This window comes from Anolis sagrei, chromosome 12 (genome assembly GCF_037176765.1).
Source record: "Anolis sagrei isolate rAnoSag1 chromosome 12, rAnoSag1.mat, whole genome shotgun sequence".
NCBI lineage: Eukaryota > Metazoa > Chordata > Lepidosauria > Squamata > Dactyloidae > Anolis > Anolis sagrei.
The window spans coordinates 1,824,369-1,846,340 of NC_090032.1; the positions used below are offsets into that span (position 1 = coordinate 1,824,369).

At 47.6% G+C, this 21,972-nt stretch overlaps 1 protein-coding gene across 4 annotated transcripts in view; it reads right to left on the minus strand.

Moving 5' to 3' along the window:
* GATAD2B (GATA zinc finger domain containing 2B) overlaps positions 1 to 21,972 on the minus strand; it is a 76,450-nt gene that overhangs the window by 35,016 nt on the left and 19,462 nt on the right. The window contains exon 1 of one of the 4 annotated variants that reach the window (XM_060757987.2): positions 17,837 to 18,115. The exons of 2 other annotated variants lie outside the window; for them this stretch is intronic. The gene's annotated coding sequence lies outside the window, so the exon portion shown is untranslated. Of the gene's footprint in view, positions 1 to 16,958; positions 17,115 to 17,836; positions 18,116 to 21,972 lie in introns of those variants that run through there. One more of the 4 variants, XM_060757989.2, reaches the window with a different exon arrangement.

The following is a 21,972-nucleotide window of genomic DNA, read 5'->3' on the forward strand; positions in this document are numbered from 1 at the left end:
AGTGAGAGAGACCTCAGTGGGAGAAAGGCCTCAGTATGAGTAGGCCTCAGTGTGAGAAAGGTGTCAGTCTGAGAGAGCCCTCAGAAGTGAGAGAGACCTCAGTGGGAGAAAGGTCTCAGTATGAGTAGGCCTCAGTGTGAGAGAGGTGTCAGTCTGAGACAACCCTCTGAAGTGAGAGAGACCTCAGTGGGAGAAAGGCCTCAGTATGAGTAGGCCTCAGTGAGAGAGAGGTGTCAGTCTGAGAGAGGTGTCAGTCTGAGAGAGACCTCAGTGGGAGAAAGGCCTCAGTATGAGTAGGCCTCAGTGTGAGAGAGGTGTCAGTCTGAGAGAGCCCTCAGAAATGAGAGAGACCTCAGTGGGAGAAAGGCCTCAGTATGAGTAGGCCTCAGTGTGAGAGAGGTGTCAGTCTGAGAGAGTCCTCAGAAGTGAGAGAGACCTCAGTGGGAGAAAGGCCTCAGTATGAGTAGGCCTCAGTGTGAGAGAGGTGTCAGTCTGAGAGAGCCCTCAGAAATGAGAGAGCCCTCAGTGGGAGAAAGGCCTCAGTATGAGAGAGGGGTCAGTCTGAGAGAGCCCTCAGAAGCCTCAGTGTTAGTAGGCTTCAGTTTGAGAAGGCCTGGTGTAAGAAGCTTTAGTGAGAGGAAGCCCCAGGTTGAAGGCCATCGTGTGTGAAGCTCCAGTGTGACAACTGCTGTGCATAAAGCTACTGTGTGAAGCTCCTGAGTAAGTTCAGTGTGAGGAGAGGCTCTGTGAGAGTGAAGCTGTTTATCTGCATGAGAAAGAAGCCCAGCATGGAAGTAAAGAAGGAAGTATAAAGAACTTTCTTCGTGTTATTTTGTAAATAGTGCAACCATATATTTTGCTGTAAAGAAAAGCCTCCTATGGAAGAGATAACATTGGTCTGTGTGTTTTTGTTCCTTTTATTACTCAGGAGCTTCACACAGTAGCTTTATACACAGCAGCTCTCACACTGGAGCTTTACACACAATGGCCTTCAACCTGGGGCTTCCTCTCACCGAGCGCACCAGACCTTCTCAAACTGAAGTCTACTAACACTGAGGCCTACCTCACACTGAGGCCTTCTGAGGGCTCTCTCAGACTGACACCTCTCTTACACTTGAGCTCCTGGTGCTGGGTCACGCTGCTGCTCATAAGTTACTCTGCTATACACTTATGAAGAGGGTCTTTTGTTAATAATAAGCCCACTCATCCAACACTGCGATCCTGTGATAACAACTCCCTTATTTTGGAATATAGCCTAGTAACAACAACACTCAAGAATGGGGTCGGGAGAGAGAGGTAGGCCACTCAAGACCACCAAAGCCACCTCCAATAAAAAAAGAAAGCCACGTGACTGAAACTTCCTATCTATCTATCTATCTATCTATCTATCTATCTTTCTTATCTATCTAATAAAAGTCAGTGTTTGTATGCGGAGGGAGGACGGTACATGTGGCAGCTTTCTGATTGGCTGCCACTGTCATAGGCCGCTGTGACCAGCACGGGTGACGGACCTTGACCAAACTTGGCACATATAACCCCCATGACCCTCTTTACGTTCTGGTGAGGTTTGGGGAAGGATGGACAATGGTTGATGGGATTTGTAGTACTTTCAAACCCGTCAGTTCCCACAGACCACTGTGGCCTCCAACAAAGACCGATAAAGACCAAACTTGGCACACAGAGCCCCCATGACCCACTCTATATCAATTGCAGTTTGGAGGAGGGCTGACCATGGATGATGGGACTTGCAGTACCTCCACTCACTTCCCGAGACCGCCGTGACCCTCATCCAATGACCAATCAAGACCAACTTGGCACACATAACCCCCATGACCCTCTTTACGTCCTGGTGAGGTTTGGGGAAGGATGGACAATGGTTGATGGGATTTGTAGTACTTTCAAACCCGTCAGTTCCCACAGACCACTGTGGCCTCCAACAAAGACTGATAAAGACCAAACTTGGCACACAGAGCCCCCATGACCCACTCTATATCCTACTGCAGTTTGGAGGAGGGCTGACCATGGATGATGGGACTTGAAGTACCTCCACTCACTTCCTGAGACCGCTGTGACCCTCATCCAATGACCAATCAAGACCAACTTGGCACACATAACCCCCATGACCCTCTTTATGTCCTGGTGAGGGTTGGGGGAGGACGGACAAAGGATGATGGGATTTGTAGTACTTCCCACCCCTTTTGTTCCCACAGACTACTGCGGCCGCCAACAAACACCAATAAAGACCAAACTTGGCACACAGAGCCCCCATGACCCACTTTACATCCTACTGCTGTTTGGAGGAGGGTGGGCCATGGATGATGGGACTTGCAGTACCTTCAATCACTTCCCGAGACCGCTGCGAACCTCATCCAATAACTGATCAAGACCAAACTCGGCACACAGAGCCCCTATGACCCACTCTATATCCTCATGCCGTTTGGAGAACGATGGATCATGGACGATGGGACTCACAGTACCTTCACTAACTTCCTGAGAGCACTGCGAGCCACTGAAATAACTGATAAACACACAATATCTATGATATATAGGCCCGTGTGTGTGTGTGTGTATAGTATAGTGTGTGTGTTTGTGTGTATATTTATACATACACATATATACACACACAATACACACAATATCTATGATATTTAGGCCTCAGTCTGTGTGTGTGTGTATACACACACACACATATATTCTCTCTCTCTCTCTCTCTATATATATATATAGAGAGAGAGAGGCCCCAGTCTCTCTCTCTCTGTGTGTGTGTGTGTGTGTGTGTGTGTGTATATATATATATATATATATATATATATATATATATATATATAGTATAGTGTGTGTGTGTATATATAGTATAGAGTGTTTGTGTGTGTGTGTATATATATAGTATAGTGTGTGTGTGTCTGTATATATATATATATATATACACACACACACACACACACATATATATATATTCTATATATACATATATACACACACACACAATACACACAATGATATATAGGCCCCTGTGTGTCTGTGTATATCTAGTATAGTGTGTTTGTGTGTGTATATATATAGAGAGAGAGACTGAGAGAGAGAGAGAGAGAATAGTGTGTTTATTTGTGTATGTGTGTTTATGTGTGTATGCTATATAGTACGGTCTAGTCTGCAGAGAATATATATTATATTATATATGGAAACTAATCTACAATACGATGCCTTTCTCAAATTACCCGGGCAGTGCCAGGTCCCCAAGCTAGTGATAAATAAAGTGCTGCTATTATTATTATTATTATTATTATTATTATTATTATTATTCCATTTAACAGAAAATATAACCCGCTGCCCAATGCCGACTTATGTTTTAACGCCACATACAAAGGCATTCCTTGCCTGGGAACCCTGATGCCAAGCCTCCCTGGCACAAGGCCTCCTTTGTGCCAGTCCTCACTTGGCATGACCCGGCTTGACCCAGACTTTCTCCTTAGGCTCTTCTCGATCCAGACCTCTGTCCTGTTCCATTAATTATGGGGCGAATCAAAAGCGAACAGATACTAGGGTGACTTGAACAGACGAATCGTTGCCCTCAATTGCCCTCCTTGGCTTTGGGATTGCTTCTCAAGCAGAAATCACATGGAAATTGGGCCCGATCTCAACTTTTCTAAGTCAAGGAGATCTTTGAAAGGCTGGAGGTGGTTGGGATGGGACTTTGAAGACCCCAAAACAAGATACGAAACCCAGGAAGTGCTCTCTCTGAACAAGACCAACTTCACGGGGTTATTGTGAGCAAGGTGAGACCCAAGGCCAATTTCTCCCCACATATGCCCCAATACACCCCAATACACCCCAATTCTCCAAATGGTGTTGAAAGCCCCTAAATGGGAGTTTAGTCACCACTTTTCCCCATGGACACATCCTAGGTGCCCCCCATTTCGACCTCAAATAATAATAATAATAATAATAATAATAATAATAATAATAATATACATCACACAATCCTAGACGCTTGGGAAGTGTTCCAGCATACAGATCTCGTTTGCTGTGACATACTGTGCTTTTGTGTCAATAATAATAATAATAATAATAATAATAATAATAATAACTGGGTTGTTGTAGGTTTTTCAGGCTATATGGCCATATTCTAGAAGCATTCTTTCCTGACGTTTTGCCTGCACCTATGGCAAGCATCCTCGAGGTTGTGAGGACCTCACAACCTCTGAGGATGCTTGCCATAGATGGAGACAAAACGTCAGGAGGGAATGCTTCTAGAACATGGCCATATAGCCCGAAAAACCTACAACAACCCAGTTATTCCAGCCATGAAAACCTTCGACAATAATAATAATAATAACCTATATGAATAAAAATGTAATGTTCATTTGTGGGATTAGCATAACTTGAAAGCCACTGGACGAATTGACACCAAATTTGGACACAATACACCTATTAGGTCAACGAGTGACCATCACTCATAAAAACACGGAAAAACACAGCGGAAGAGACTTAAAAAGCCAAAATAATAATAATAATAATAATAATAATAATACATTACAACACATGCACAAAACCACATATATACACAAATATATATAAACACACATATACACACACAAAACACATACACACAGATAGGGCCACATCAATGTGTGGCAGGGGCCGGCTAGTAGCATATAAAAATCAATTAAAATCAGTGAACTATAAAAACCTCAACCATAAACAACACAACGTAAAATATTGGACATTGAACCAATCCAAACGTTATCTGGGCTGCTTCATCTCACTATCCAAATGCTTGCTTAAAAAGTCACAATTTGAGTAATTTCCTGAATGCCAGGAACTCGCTGGGGAGGGAGTTCCACAGCCAAGGAGCCACCACTGAGCAGGCCCCATCTCTCATTCCTACCAGTTGCACCTGCAAGAGTGGTGGGACCAAGAGCAGGACCTCCCCAACTGATTTCAATGCTCTAAATGCTCTACCAAGAGTTGAGAAGCACCAGCGGCAATAACAATGTCACACAGGTCTGAGAAAATAGGGAGATGTAGTGCGGAGGAATTAAATGAAGGCTCAAAAGCTCCATTAATGGCTCTCTCCCCCAGCACAGAACAGAGACTGTCACGATCAGGGAAATCAAATCAGCTGGAAGGAGAGGTCATGACATGGAAGTCCCTGTCTGACCCAAAGGATTCCCGTCTGGTTTCCAGCGAATACCCTTGAATGTTTTCCATGAGCATAGGAACTGGGCCAAGCCAAAAGGACTGTCAAACCCAGAAGTCTGTTCCTTAGGAAGTCAACCAGGATTGCATGAAAGCAATGGCCTGCTCTCCCTGCCTTTCTCGCTCTTGGAGGGTTCAGAGGAGAAGCATCCCTTCACCCAAGGATGGAGAGCATCTGCTTTCCAGATGTGGCCAATTCTCACATCCGGCAGGCAATGTCACCAATGGTCCAAGACAGTGCGGCTGTAATCCAAGACATGTGGAGGGGCAAAGCTTTTTACCCTCATCAGGGGTCCTCAAACTATGGCCCGGGGAGCGAATACGGCCCTCCAAGGTCATTTACTCGGCCCTCATTCAGGGTCAACCTAAGTCTGAAATGACTTGAAAGCACACAACAACAACAATTCTATCTCATCAGCCAAAAGCAGGCCCACACTTCCCAATGAAATACTAATAAGTTTATCTATATAAATAAAAATGTAATGTTCGTTTGTCGGATTAACAGAACTCAAAAACCACTGGACGAATTGACACCAAATTTGGACACAAGACACCTAACAACCCAATGTATGTCCATCACTCAAAAAAAAAAATGATTTTGTCATTGGTGGGGTTCAGAATGCTCTTTGATTGTAGGTGAACTATAAATCCCAGCAACTACAACTCCCGAATGTCAAGATTCTATTTTCCCCAAACTCCATCTGTGTTCATATTTGGGCATATTGAGTATTTGTGCCAAGTTTGGTCCAGATCCATCATTGTTTGAGTCTACAGTGCTCTGGATGTAGGTGAACTACAACTCCAAAACCAAAGGACACTGCCGACCAAACCCTTCCAGTATTTTCTGTTGGTCATGGGAGAACTGTGTGCCTAGTTTGGTTCAATTCCATCGATGGTGGAGTTCAGAATGCTCTTTGATTGTAGGGGAACTATAAATCCTAGTAACTACGACTCCCAAATGTCACGGTCTATTTTCCCCAAACTCCATCTGTGTTCATATTTGTGCATATGGAGTTTGATCCAGATCCATCATTGTTTGAGTCCACAGTGCTCTCTGGATGTAGGTGAACCAGAACTCCCAAATTTAAGATCAATGCCAGCCAAACCCTTCCAGTATTTTCTGTTGCTCATGGGAGTCCTGTGTGCCAAGTTTGGTTCAATTCCATTGTTGGTGGAGTTCAGAATGCTCTTTGATAGTAGGTGAACTATAAATCCCAACAACTACAACTCCCAAATGACAAAATCAAATTTTTTGAGTGAAGGACATAGATTGATTGGGTTGTTAGGTGCCTTGTGTCCAAATTTGGTGTCAATTCATCTAGCGGATTTTGAGTTCTGTTAATTCCACAAACGAACATTACATTTTTATTTATATAGATTCCAATTAACACTCTCGAAAGCTGTCTCTGCATCTATAAATATCAATGCCAATTCTTTCTGGTTGTTGGCTTCGTAGTATTCCAATAAGTCGATTATCGTTCTCACATTATCCCACAAACGAACATTACATTTTTATTTATATAGATTATTATTGTTGTTGTTATGATTATTATTATTATCATCTCCAGAGTTGTTGTTGTTTTGTTATTATTATTATTATTAACTTTATTTATATCCCGCAAAATCTTCCGAAGGACTCGATGCGGCTTACAATGGCCAAGGCAGCAGACAACACAGCATATAATACACAACAAACTCATAAGCAAATAATAAACCATCAAGCAAGACAACAAGACAATAAACAATAACATCATGACACAATTAAAATCAAAGGCCGGGCCAAATGTAATGGACAAAATTAAAAGTGCTGAGCTTGACAGGTAAATTGTGAAGGGTGTTGGGGGTAGGTGCAATGTGCAGACAATCCTGAGTCTCTAACAAAGTGCATTTGGGACTTGAGGCCAGGAGTTTCCTATTCTGGAAAGGCACACTGGAACAGCCAGGTCTTCAGGCTCTTCCTAAAGACAGCCAGCGTTGGGGCTTGTCTGATGTCCTTGGGGAGAGAGTTCCGGAGTCGGGGGGCTACCACAGAGAAGGCCCTGTCCCTCGTCCCCACCAAGTGCGCCTGCGACGCAGGTGGGATCGTGAGCAGGGCCTCTCCAGATGATCGGAAAGAACGTGCGGGTTTGTAAACGGAGATGCGGTCACGCAGGTAGGCAGGTCCCAAACCGTTTAGGGCTTTGTAGGTAAGCACCTGCACCTTGAATTGGGACCGGAAGATGAAAGGCAGCCAATGGAGCTCCTTGTACAGGAGGGTTGACCTCTCTCTGTACGGAGCACCGCCCGCTGGACTAGCTGAAATTTCCGAGCCGTTTTCAAGGGCAGCCCCACGTAGAGCGCATTACAGTAGTCCAATCTAGAGGTGACCAAGGCGTGGACCACCCCGGCCAGATCAGCCTTTACGAGGTAAGGTTGCAGTTGGCGCACGAGTCTCAATTGTGCAAAAGCCCTCTCGGACACCGCCGACGCCTGAGCCTCAAGCGTGAGAGAAGAATCCAAGAGGACTCCCAAACTGTGGACCTGTGACTTCAGGGGGAGTGTAACCCCGTCCAGCACAGGCTGCCACCCTATACCCCGATCCGGTTTGCGATCGACCAGGAGGACCTCTGTCTTGTCGGGATTGATCTTCAGCTTGTTCGTCCTCATCCAGATAGACACAGCGGCCAGGCACTCGTCCCGCACTCGAGGGGCCTCCTTGGAGTTAGGTGGAAAGGAGTAGTAGAGTTGTGTGCCATCTGCGTAGAGATGGCACCCAACTCCAAAACTCCGGATGACCTCTCCCAGCGGTTTCATGTAGATGTTAAAAATTATTATTATTATTATTATTATCATTATTATTATCTCCAGAGTCTCAAATGTTGTGGGCTTGGTTCCAATGTGCCTGCCACAATCCCTGACATTCTCCAAATTGCAAAAGAATATTGAGTTGGCATTAAGGGGAAAGGAAGGGCAAGGAGGAAAGGAGGGAGGGTGGCAAAAGGCACAGGAAGCCTTGGCGATGCATTTCCCCCCTCCGCTCTGCCCCCCTGGGCCCAGCTTCGGGCTCGGGGATTGGTGGCGGCACCAGCTGGAAGGAGCCTCCGGCCGCCGTCAGCTGCTCCTCCGCCTCGGCTTCTCCAGCCGGCACCCAACGCAAAGTGACGTCGCTGCCGTCAAAGATAACATTTCAAGGCAGAACGCACAAAATGGCTGTCTCCCAAGACAAACCATTTCCGCACCGTGCGAGGGGGGAAAAAAATAAATAATAGAAAGGACCGCTTGCCTGGAAAGGAAATGGGGGCTTGGCAGCGAGTTCGGGAGCAGATCGCGCTGATCTCCCCGACGTCACCAGCCACACACCGGGCTCAACCCACATTCTCTTTCTTTCTTGCTTGCTTGCTCTTTGGATTTAGCATCTGAGGATTCGGGGGGAGAATAAAAGAGGATTTAGAGTCTTAGCTTTGCAAACGTGATGAGTCTCGCGGTCCAGACGCCGGCCATCTCCTTTCCGCCGTGAGAGTCCGTCAGAAGAGAAATGAAGCTCTCCGGATGGCAGAAAACTAGCCGAGAGACGGAGAAAAAGAGAGAACGTGCAATGGGATCCTGGACCGGCCACTGCTCTCCGAAAACAAGACTCCGGTTTCCCCTCCGGGGAAACCGGAGTCTTGTTTTCGGAGAGCAGAGGCCGGTCCAGGATCCCATTGCATGTTCTCTCTTTTTCTCCATCTTCCGGCTAGTCAGAGGCAAAGGATCCAAGGAGATGGGGTTCACCAACTTCCTAACACATCCCAAAATTTGCAAAAGAGGGGACTTTGCTTTCGAAGCGGGAGGTGTGAATCGAGGAAGGAGGATGAATGGAGCGCTCGCTCAGTAGGCCGACTGCGATATAAATAGAGCCGAGAGCAAAGGAAGTTCAGCTATTTGGCTTCCCGGTGACGGCGGCCAACGCCGCTCTGAACCCATCCCAAAAGATTCCGGCTCTGGTTGGAGCTGCAGCGAGCAATGTTAACATTCGGCAACGGGGAACGCGCACCGATTCCAACAACAGCCCTACAAGGCAGGCTTTTGGAAGGAGATAGAAACATAATCCAGCGGCAGTGCTAGAAAATAAAGTCTCCTGCAGATGACAGCGATAGAGGCCAAAATGAAGACTTGGCTACCTGTGCGCGATGAGGTTACGCTCCCCTTGAGGACACCGGTGCGCAGTTTGGGGGTCCTTCTGGACTCTGCTATGACACTTGATGCTCAGTTAAAGCTTGTGTGCCAACTGCGTCCGCATCTCATGAAGTCTAACCTGGCCATGCTGTTCCATGCCCTAGTTACCTCCAGGCTTGACTACTGTAATGCACTCTACGTGGGGCTGCCCTTGAAGACGGTCCGGAGATTGCAGCTAGTCCAAAGACAGGTTGTTGATAGGAGCTAGTGCTCCATGCCCATGCTCCATGATTTAAAGATGGGCTCAAAGCCAACCTTAAAAACTCTGGCATAGACACTGAGAACTGGGAAACCCTGGCCCTTGAGCGCTCCAGCTGGAGGACAGCTGTGACCAGCAGTGCTGCAGAATTTGAGGAGGCACGAGTGGAGGGTGAAAGAGTGAAACGTGCCAGGAGGAAGGCGCGTCAAGCCAACCCCGACCGGGACCGCCTTCTACCTGGAAACCAATGCCCTCACTGCGGAAGAAGATGCAGAGCAAGAATAGGGCTCCACAGCCACATACGGACCCACAAGGAAATCCATAATGGAAGACCATCTTACTTGTCCAACGAGGGATCGCCTAAGTAAGTAAGTAAGTAAGTAAGTTACCTCCAGGCTGGACTACTGTAATGCACTCTACGTGGGGCTGCCCTTGAAGACAGTTCGGTGATTGCAGCTAGTCCAAAGACAGGTTGTTGATGGGAGCTAGTGCTCCATGCCCTAGTTACCTCCAGGCTGGACTACTGTAATGCACTCTACGTGGGGCTGCCCTTGAAGACGGTCCGGTGATTGTAGCTAGTCCAAAGACAGGTTGTTGATGGGAGCTAGTGCTCCATGCCCTAGTTACCTCCAGGCTGGACTACTGTAATGCACTCTACGTGGGGCTGCCCTTGAAGACGGTCCGGTGATTGCAGCTAGTCCAAAGACAGGTTGTTGATAGGAGCTAGTGCTCCATGCCCTAGTTACCTCCAGGCTGGACTACTGTAATGCACTCTACGTGGGGCTGCCCTTGAAGACGGTCCGGTGATTGCAGCTAGTCCAAAGACAGGTTGTTGATAGGAGCTAGTGCTCCATGCCCTAGTTACCTCCAGGCTGGACTACTGTAATGCACTCTACGTGGGGCTGCCCTTGAAGACGGTCCGGTGATTGCAGCTAGTCCAAAGACAGGTTGTTGATGGGAGCTAGTGCTCCATGCCCTAGTTACCTCCAGGCTTGACTACAGTAATGCACTCTACGTGGGGCTGCCCTTGAAGACGGTCCGGTGATTGCAGCTAGTCCAAAGACAGGTTGTTAATAGGAGCTAGTGCTCCATGCCCTAGTTACCTCCAGGCTGCACTACTGTAATGCACTCTACGTGGGGCTGCCCTTGAAGACGGTCCGGTGATTGCATCTAGTCCAAAGACAGGTTGTTGATGGGAGCTAGTGCTCCATGCCCTAGTTACCTCCAGGCTGGACTACTGTAATGCACTCTACGTGGGGCTGCCCTTGACGACGGTCCGGAAATTGCAGCTAGTCCAAAAACAAGTTGTTAACGGGAGCTAGTTACAGAGAGTGGTCAACTCCCCTCTTTAAACACCTCCACTGGCTAACAATAACTTTACGGGCCCAATTCAAGGTGTAGGTTATTACCTACAAAGCCCTAAACGGTTCAGGACCTGCCTATCTTCGTGACCGCATCTTCCCATATGAACCCTTGCGCTCCTTGACATCATTGGGAAAGGCTCTCCTCTCACTTCCTCCACCATCTCAAGCATGACGGAGAGGGCCTTCTCGGTGGTGGCCCCCTGGCTCTGGAACTCCCTCCCTGGGGAGATCAGACAGGCCACGACCTTATCCATTTTTTGTATAGGAGTTGGAAGAGACCTCATGGGCCATCCAGTCCAACCTCATTCTTCCAAGAAGCAGGAAAATTGCATTCAAAGCACCCCCAACAGATGGCCATCCAGCCTCTGTTTAAAAGCCTCCAATAATAATAATAATGGAGAAATTTTGTGTGTGTCAGGAGCGACTTGAGAAACTGCAAGTTGCTTCTGGTGTGTGTGGCTGTCTGCAAGGACGTTGCCCAGGGGACACCCGGATGATTTGATGTTTTTATCTTCCTTATGGGAGGCTTCTCTCATGTCCCCGCATGAGGAGCTGGAGCTGATAGAGGGAGCTCATCCGCCTCTCCCCGGATTTGAACCTGCGACCTGTTGGTCTTCAGTCCTGCCAGCACAGGGGTTTAACCCACTGCAAGGCCCTCTACTGCCATGCAGAAAAAGTGCCATCAAAGCACCCCTGACAGATGGCCATCCTGCCTCTGGTTAAATGCCTCCAATAATAATAATAATAATAATAATAATAATGGCAAATCATGGAGTTCTAAGAGGCCCTCTACTGCCATGCAGAAAAAGCACCATCAAAGCACCCCCGACAGATAGCCATCCAGCCTCTGTTTAAAAGCTTCCAAAGAAGAAGCCTGCAGCACACTCCGGGGCAGAGAGTTCCACTGCTGAACGGCTCTCAAAGTCAGGAAGTGCTTCCTAATGTTCGGATGGAATCTACTCACATTTGCATGTTTTCGAACATGCTAGGCTGGCAAAAGCTGGGGCTAACAGCAGGAGCTCTCCCCAGTCCCCATATTCGAATGGTGGGATGTTTCCGCACGACGACATTCTGATTTGGAAAGCCAGGCATCTCCCTTGAAAGGAACATATGACGAAGAGGGGATTCCAAAAGGGATGTCCCCACTTGAAGTTCCTTCTAATCATTTCCTCAAATTCTACCTCCTCGTTCTTTGCACGCAAAAAAACCAGATTGGAGAGTCAGAACAGAAGCAGAAGAAACACATCGTCTTTCTATCGCTCTGTGAAAAGTTGGCCATTCTGTTGGGGGATTCTGGAAACTGTAATCCAAAAAGCGGTCCTTCCAAGCTCAGTGCCAGGATTCGTGGAAACCTTCGTCTGGATGTGTTTTCATTCACAGGACCAAATATCCGATATGCCCAAATTTGAATACTGGTGGGACTGAATTTGTCATTTGGGAGTTGTAGTTGCTGGGATGTATAGTTCACCTACAATCAAAGAGCGTTCGGAACTCCACCAACACTGGAATCGAATCAAACTTGGCACACACGACGAACAGAAAACACTGGAAGGGTTTCGTGGGCATTGACCTTGAGTTTTGGAGTTGTAGTTCACCTACATCCAGAGAGCGGCGTGGACTCAAATAATGATGGATCTGGACCAAACTTGACAAAAATACTCAATATGCCCAAATGTGCACACTGGTGGAGTTTGAGGGAAATAGACCTTGACATTTGGGAGTTGTAGTTGCTGAGATTTATAGTTCACCTACAATCAAAGAGCGTTCGGAACTCCACCAACACTGGAATGGAACCAAACTTGGCAGACAGAACTCACATGACCAAAAGAAAACACTGGAAGGGTTTAGTGGGCATTGAGTTTTGGAATTGTAGTTCACCTACATCCAGAGAGCAGTATGGACTCAAACAATGATGGATCTAGACCTAACTTGACAAGAATACTCAATATGTCCAAATGTGGACACTGGTGGAATTTGGGGGAAATAGATCTTGACATTTGGGAGTTGTAGTTGCTGGGATTTATAGTTCACCTACAATCAAAGAGCACCTGGAACTCCCACCAACAATGGAATCGAACCAAGCTTGGCACAAACAACAAACAGAAAACACTGGAAGGGTTGCGTGTGCATTGACCTTGAGTTTAGGAGTTGTAGTTCACCTACATCCAGAGAGCAGTGTGGACTCAAACAATGAGGGATCTGGGCCAAACTTGACAAAAATACTCAATATGCCCAAATGTGGACACTGGTGGAGTTTGGGGAAAACAGGCCTTGACATTTGGGAGTTGTAGTTGCTGGGATTTATAGTTCACCTACAATCAAAGAGCATTTGGAACTCCACCAACAATGGAATTGAACCAAACTTTGCACACAGACCTCCAATGACCAATAGAGATTACTGGAAGGATTTGGTGGGCGTTGACCTTGAGTTTTGGAGTTGTAGTACACCTACATCCAGAGAGCGGTGTGGACTCAAATAATGATGGATCTGGACCAAACTTGGCATGAATACCCAATATGCCCAAATGTGAACACTGGTGGAGTTTGGGGGAATTAGACCTTGAAATTTGGGAGTTGTAGTTGCTGGGATGTATAGTTCACCTACAACCAAAGAGCATTCTGAACCCCACCGATGATATAATTGGGCCAAACTTCCCACACGGAACCCCCATGACCAAAAGAAAATATTATTTTTTCTGATGGCCCTTGGTGACCCCTCTGACACCTCCTTGTGACCCCCGATCCCCAGGTTGAGCAACACTGACCTCGAAGGATCTGACTGCCTCCTGGAAGAAGCAAGAACTCCTATGGGTTTAGGTTTAATCTGTCACCAAGATAACAAATATTTCTCCAAAAAACAACCCACTCCCAGACTCTTTTTCCTATCAAACTCTTCTGCAGGCTAAGCATGCCCAGCTCTTTTAGCCGCTCCTCATTGGGCTTCTCCAGACCCTTGATCCTTTGAGTTGCCCTCCTCTGGACACCTTCCAGCTTAGAGTCAACATCTCCCTAACATTGCGGTGCCCAGAATTGGACACAGTGTGATTCCAGGTGTGGTCTGACCAAGGCAGAATACAGCATGGAGAGCATCTAATCACCTCTCAACAAAATATTGCCCCAGGCACTGCCAGGCCATCAAATACTAATCAAGGTGGTCAGTTGAAACATTCACACCTAGCTCTAGCAGACAAGAGTTCTTTGTCCCACCCTGGACATCATTCCACAGATATATAAACCCATTTTCCTAGGTCCAACAGACCTCACAACCTCTGAGGATGTTTGCAATAGATGCAGGCGAAACGTCAGGAGAGAATGCCTCTAGAACAGTGGTTCTCAACCTTCCCAATGCTGTGACCCCTTAATACAGTTCCTGATGTTGTGGTGACCCCCAACCATAAAATTATTTTGGTTGCTAGTTCATAACTAATTTTGCTACTGTTATGAATTGTAATGTAAATATCTGATATGAGGAATGTATTTTCATTCACTGGAACACATTTGTCACAAATACCCGATACGCTCAAATATGAATACTGGTGGGGTTGGTTGATTTTGTCATTTGGGAGTTGTAGTTGCTGGGATTTATAGTTAACCTACAATCAAAGAGCATTCTGAACCCCACCAACGATAGAATTGAACCAAACTTGGCACGCTGGACTTCCAAGACCAACAGAAAATACTGGAAGGGCTTGATGGGAATTGACCTTGAGTTTGGGAGTTGTAGTTCACCTATATCTAGAGAGAACTGTGGACTCAAAGAGTGATAGATCTATTGTCAAAGGCTACTGTAAAGGTGGTCATATGCCCAAATGTGAATGCTGGTGGAGTTTGGCGAAAACAGACCTTGACATTTGAGAGTTGTAGATGCTGGGATTTATAGTTCACATACAACCAAAGAGCATTCTGAACCCCACCAATGATAGCATTGGGCCAAACTTTCCACACAGTATCCCTATGACCAACAGAAAATACTGTGTTTTCTGATGGTCTTTGGGGACCCCTCTGACACCTCATCGCGACCCTTCCAGGGGTCCCGACCCCCAGGTTGAGAAACACTGATCTACAACATGGCCATTTAGCCCGAAAAAACCCAACAACAACCCATGGAGAGCATGACTTCCCTGGATCTTTGCAGCAAGCAGAGTAAGTGAGGACAAGTATAGCAAGGCAAGCGTTTAAAAACCCCGCGCAAACCAGGCACTGAAATTCATCATCCGCTTGCAAACCAAAACTTTTGACTCCGGACTGCAGCGTGGAGCAGAGAGGGCTGGAAGACATTGTAAAATCCAGAAAGGCTGAGATGTCTTTCCAAATCTCGCCCCAGGATTCATTGGGACAAGTCTCTCCTGTCGAGAAACACTCCTCGAGAAACATAGCTCCGCAAACACAGAGATTTACTTCTCTCTCAACGCATGTGCTCTTTGAAAGCAGGGCGAGCAAAGACGAATATAATCTATCTATATAAATAAAAATGTAATGTTCGTTTGTGGGATTAACAGAACTCAAAAACCACTGGGCGAATGGCCGCCAAACTTGGACACAATACACCTATCAGGCCAACAAGTGACCATCTATATAAATAAAAATATAATGTTCGTTTGTGGAATTAACAGAACTCAAAAAACCACTGGATGCATTGACACCAAATTTGGAAACAAGACACCTAACAACCCAATGTATGTCCTTCACTCAAAAAAATGATTTTGATATTTGGGAGTTATAGTTGCTGGGATTTATAGTCCACCTACAATCAAAGAGCATTCTGAACCCCACCAACAATGGAATTGAACCAAACTTGGCACACTGTACAACGTCCCTACTTCACAGATTTTCACTTTTTGCGGGTGGTTCTGGAATGTAACACCTGCGATAAGTGAGGGAACACCGTATAGCGTCCCTACTTTGTGGATTTTCACTTTTCGCGGGTGGTTCTGGAACATAACACCAGCGAGAAGTGAGGGAACACTGTACAGTGTTCCTACACAGATTTCCACTTTTTGCGGGCGATCCTGGAACGTAACACCGGCGATAAGTGAGGAAACACTGTAGTCCAATCTAGAGGTACCTAGATTGTATAGTATCCCTACTTCATGGTTTTTCACTTTTCGCGGGCGGTTCTGGAACGTAACACCAGCGATAAGTGAGGAAACACTGTACAATGTCCCTATTTCGTGGATTTTCACTTTTCGCGGGTGGTCCTGGAACGTAACACCAGCGATAAGTGAGGAAACACTGTAGTACAATCCATAGGTACCTAGATTATATAGCATCCCTACTTCGTGGATTTTCACTTTTCGTGGGCGCTCCTGGAACGTAACACCAGCGATAAGTGAGGGAACACTGTACAGCGTCCCAGCTTCATGGATTTTCACTTTTCACGGGAGATCCTGGAACGTAACACCAGTGATAAGTGAGGAAGCACTGTAGTCCAATCTAGAGGTACCTAGCTTGTATAGCATCCCTATGTGGATTTTCACTTTTCGTGGGCGTTCCTGGAACGTAACACCAGCGAGAAGTGAGGGAACACTGTATAGCGTCCCTACTTAGTGGATTTTCACATTTTGCAAGTGGTACTGGAACGTAGCACCAGCGATAAGGAAACACTGTAGTCCAATCTAGAGGTACCTAGATTGTACAGCATCCCTACTTCGTGGATTTCCACTTTTCGCGGGCGGTCCTGGAACGTAACACCAGCGATAAGCGAGGGAACACTGTACAGCATCCCTACTTCACGGATTTTCACTTTTCGCGGACAGTCCTGGAACGTAACACCAGCAATAAGTGAGGAAACACTGTACAATGTCCCTACTTCGTGGATTTTCACTTTTCGCGGGTGGTCCTGGAACGTAACACCAGCGAGAAGTGAGGGAACACTGTACAGCGTCCCTACTTCACGGATTTTCACTTTTCGCAGGTGGTTCTGGAACGTAACCCCAGCAATAAGTGAGGAAACACTGTAGTCCAATCTAGAGGTAACTAAGCCACCGGCATCCACAACTCACCAGGACTGAACGCAAGGGGGAAGAATAGAAATCAAGGAGAGGAGAGGCCAAGTGGAGATGTAAAGGTCCACTTTCTCCCCGTCCCTTCCCTCCAGTTCCTTGAGGACGCAGCCACTCCATCGTCACCGCCGCCGTCCGTCCTCCTCCTCCTCCTCCTCTCCTCGGCCCGTCTGAGTGACGCAGGCCAGCCTTATATAATAGGGCTGCGATGATTTCCTAGACCGCAAGGAAGGCCTCCCCTCCCCATCCAGCCTGTAATGATGCCCCCCCCCCTCCGTTTCCATTCCTGCCACCGCTTTGTGCTCCGTCGGGCGGCGCACAGGCGCAATCGCGAGAGCCTCCCAGCCCTGAGTGGCACGGTGCCAGCGCTTTCCCCCTTCGTTGTCGTCAGCTGGCCACCTCCATTCACAGACTGGGGTTGGCGCTGACACGAAACGAAGGCGTGTGTGTGTGTGTGTGGGGGGGGGGGTCCATGGGGTGGAGGAGGGGGGGGGGGTGAGGGTGAAGGCAAAAGAGAGACAGAAAGGCGGTCAGGGGGGTGAGTGGGTGGGTATGGGGGGCATTCCATCATGTTGAGAACCAGACAATAGAATGCCATGCTCCTAAAATTGCCCACCTTTCCTCTTCCTCCTCCCCTTGCCCCCCCCACCCCAAAATAACCTTCCAAATGCAATGGGATGAATGGTTCTACTACTAAGACCTCATCATGATAAAAAAAGAAGCTCATGGCAACAAAAGGATAATATTAATTATTTTTGGGAAGGGGGGGGGTCATTAAAGGATAATAATCCCTAATCAGCCCTTTGTTTAAGGTGGAGAGGAAGAGGAAGGAAGGAAGGGGCTTCCCCCCCCCCCTCCCCGAGCCAAAGAATACTTACAGGTAGCGTGTTCCCTCGACTTGACAAGAGGAGGGGAGAGGAGACAGGCAGGCGGAGGGTTGGGGAGGGGGGAGTGCCAGGGGGCTGCTTGGTTTTCAGGGCAAGCCCCCTCCTCGGCAACCGCGGTGGAAGGTGGGCGGCCACCGGGTGTTGCCATCCCCCTCCAGGGACCTGCCGGAACCCAGTCGCGGAACGGGCACGTCCCTGCCAATCATCCGTGGTGCCGTTATATTAAACAAAAGGAAAGAGAGAGAGAAAAAAGGGGGGGATGCTTACTTTTACCCATGATGCCTAGCGGGGGCAGGGGAGAGAGAGAAGGGGGGGGGGGGGAGAAAAAAAATATAAAACCAGTTGCAGCCGGTTTGTAACCTCAGGACATGGAATTATCGCTTTGAAAAAAAAAATTAAGTTGGTTGTGGCATTGGAGAGGGAGCCAGTGAGAGGACGAGGTCTCCCCGCTTTGCCCGCCTCCCCGCCTGACATGACAACTTCCAGCACTGGGTTGACCCCCCCCCCCCCCCACAAATGCCTGAAAAGACGACAACTGGCCCCTGGCCAAACTTTGCTTCTCATTCATAAGTCTGGGCTTCTTGGTCTCTATTATCCCTCCCCACTCCTGAATTAACCCAAATGGATGGAAAGAATACAGGAGGTGAACTGGGGGCAATGCATTGGGAAGGGATCTCTATCCTTGGACATCTTCAACATGGAAGCCAAAGAAGGACCATCTCACGAAAGGATTTCCTTTCGTGAGATGGTCCTTCTTTGGGTTCCAGGTTGAAGACGTCCCCTTTTTAGATACAATTTGAGAGTCGCAAAGGCAACTCTACTCAAGCCAAATACAACAACGGTCCATTTGGTTCCCCCTTCATTTTTGTCAACGGGACACTTGGCTAGGTCATACCTGTGAGAGCACATCTCTCTTGGAGTAAATCAGTGGTTCCCAACCTGTTTTTGACTACTGACCGCTTTGACCAGGGACCACTTTGACCAGGGATGACTTTGACCAGGGACTACTTTGACCAAGGACCACTTGAACAGGGACCACTTTGACCAGGGATGACTTTGACCAGGGACCACTTAACCTGGGATGACTTTGACCAGGGACTACTTTGACCAGGGACCACTTGACCAGGGACCACTGTGATCAGGAACCACTCTGACCAGGGACCTCTGGAATAGGAATCACTTTGACCAGGAACCACTTGAACATGGTTGACTTGAACAAGGACCACTTTGACCAGGCGCCACTTGACCAGAAACCACTGACCAGGGACCACTTTGACCAGAGACCACTTTGACCAGGCACTACTTTCACCAAAAACCACTTTGAGCAGGGACCACTTTGACCAGATACCAATTTGACCAGGGACCACTTTGACCAGGGACCACTTTCACCAGAGACCACTTTGACCAGGGACCACTTTGACCAGGGACCACTTTGACCAGGCACTACTTTCACCAAAGACCACTTTGACCAGGGACCACTTTCACCAGAAACCACTGACCAGGGACCACTTTGACCAGGCACTACTTTCACCAAAGACAACTTTGACCAGGGACCACTTTGACCAGAGACCAATTTGACCAGAGACCAATTTGACCAGGGACCACTTTCACCAGAGACCACTTTGACCAGAAACCACTGACCAGGGACCACTTTGACCAGGCACCACTTTCACCAGGGACCTCTTGAACAGGGACCACTTTGACCAGAAACCAGTTTCACCAGAGATCACTTCGACCAGGGACCACCTGACCAGAAACCACTGACCAGGGACCACTTTGACCAGGCACCACTTTGACCAGGAACCACTTTGTCCAGGGACCTCTTGAATAGGTACCACTTTGACCAGAAACCACTGACCAGGGACCACTTTAACCAGGGACCACTTTGACCAGGGACCTCTTGAATAGGGACCACTTTGACCAGAGACCACTTTGACCAGGGACCTCTTTGACCAGAGACCACTTTGACCAGGAACCACTTTGACCAGAGACCTCTTGAATAGGGACCACTTTAACCAGGGACCACTTTCACCAGGCACCACTTTGACCAGGAAGCACTTTGACTAGAGAGCACTTTGACTAGAGACCGCTTTGACCAGGAACCACTTGACCAGGGACCACTTCAACATGGATGACTTGAACAGGGACCACCTTAACCAGGGAGGCATGCTAGACACAGAGGAGCTAAAGGAGATGTGGCAGATGCTGGTGGCCTTTTTCCATACCCCAAAGGCCATAGCATGGAGAGTGTTTGCCTTGCATTGAAAGCAGCAGGGCAACCCATGGCTCGGGCGGGATAATGCAAGGAAGGGGAGAAGGAGGGGAGAAGAGAGGCATGGGACGGATGCGCCCATGCGGCAGAACAAAGCGGCTGAGTCCTGAGGCGACGGGGCTGGGCAGAGCGTTGCAGGGAGCAGGTGAAGAAAACGGCATCTCCGTCCATTACATAAGAATCTCTTTCCAAGTGGAAAAGCAGCGCACCAGGGAACACTCCAGACCGCGCAGTTGCGTTGTTACGTTGACATCCTGCGTACGCAGCGCTCTTCCCCTACATCAGGGGTTCTCAACCTTCCCAATGCCGTGACCCCTTAATACAGGTCCTCAGGAACATGTACAATCTCCTCCTACCACCACCCAAGTCAAGGTTTTCATTCAAAGACAATTTCATGTGTTTCCTCCACCACAGGCATCCCAGTGTTTCTAACTCTAACTCTCCATGTACTCATATTCACCTGTAATCAATGAGCACTCCAAACTCCACCAAAGATGGCAATGGACCACACTTGGTACACAGAGGGGTTTGGAGATCTTACTCCACCTGATGGAAGTTGTAGTCCACCCTGTAGATCCCTGTGATCCCTACCGACAATGGACCTGGACCACATTTGGCACACGGAACTCCCATGACCAACACAAAATACCGGAATTCATCTTGATTTATAGGAGTTGGAGGTCCTGGCATGATGTGAGTTGTAGTTCACCCACAACCTTAGGCAGTTTGGAAAATAATAATAAAAATAATAACTTCTCCAAATAATCTGGGTTAAAATAAAGAAGCAATTTTACCATCACCCAAAAATTCTGCAATGAAGACACACTCTGTTCGGCAACCAGAATTACGCCACTTCAGTGCCTTCCCAGACTCAGGCTTGTAAGTAATTCACAATATCGGGTACTTTATTTGAAAATTAAATTTTGGAATGCTGTGTCCAATTCTGGGCACCACAATTGCAAAGAGATATTGACAATCTGGAATGTGTCCAGAGGAGGGCGACTCAAATGATCACGGTTCTGGAGAACAAGCCCTATGAGGAGCGGCTTAAGGAGCTGGGCATGTTTAGCCTGAAGAAGAGAAGGCTGAGAGGAAACATGATGAGTGCCATGTATAAATATGTGAGGGGAAGTCATAGGGAGGAGGGACCAAGCTTGTTTTCTGCTGCCCTGAAGACTAGGATGCAATGGAGCAATGGCTTCAAACTACAGGAAAGGAGATTCCACCTGAACATTAAGAAGAACTTCCTGACTGTGAGAGCTGTTCAGCAGTGGAACTCTCTGCCCCAAAGTGTAGTGGAGGCTCCTTCTATGGAGGCTTTGAAACAGAGGCTGGATAGCCATTTGTCAGGGGTGCTTTCCTGCATGGCAGAAGAGGGTCTCTTCTGCCTTCACCACACTTCGGAGTAGAGAGTTCCACTGCTGAACAGCTCCCATAGTTCAGAAGTTGTTATTATGATTACTAAAAGAATCATGGAGTTCGAAGAGACCCTCTTCTGCCATGCAGAAAAAGCACCATCGACGCATCCCCGACAGATGCCCATCCAACACAGGCTCGATGGCCATCTGTTGGGCATGCTTTGATTGTGCTTTTCCTGCATGGCAGAAGAGGGTCCCTCCCAACTCCATGATTCTTCAGTAATAATAATAATAACAAGTTCCTAACTGTGAGAGCTGTTCAGCAGTGGAACTCTCTGCCCCGGAGTGTGGTGGAGGCTCCTTCTATGGATGTTTTGAAACAGACGCTGGATAGCCATCTGTCAGGGGTGTTTTGATGGTGCTTTTTCTGCATTGCAGAAGAGGACCTCTTCGAAATCCATGATTCTTCAGTAGTAATAATAACTTCCTAACTGTGA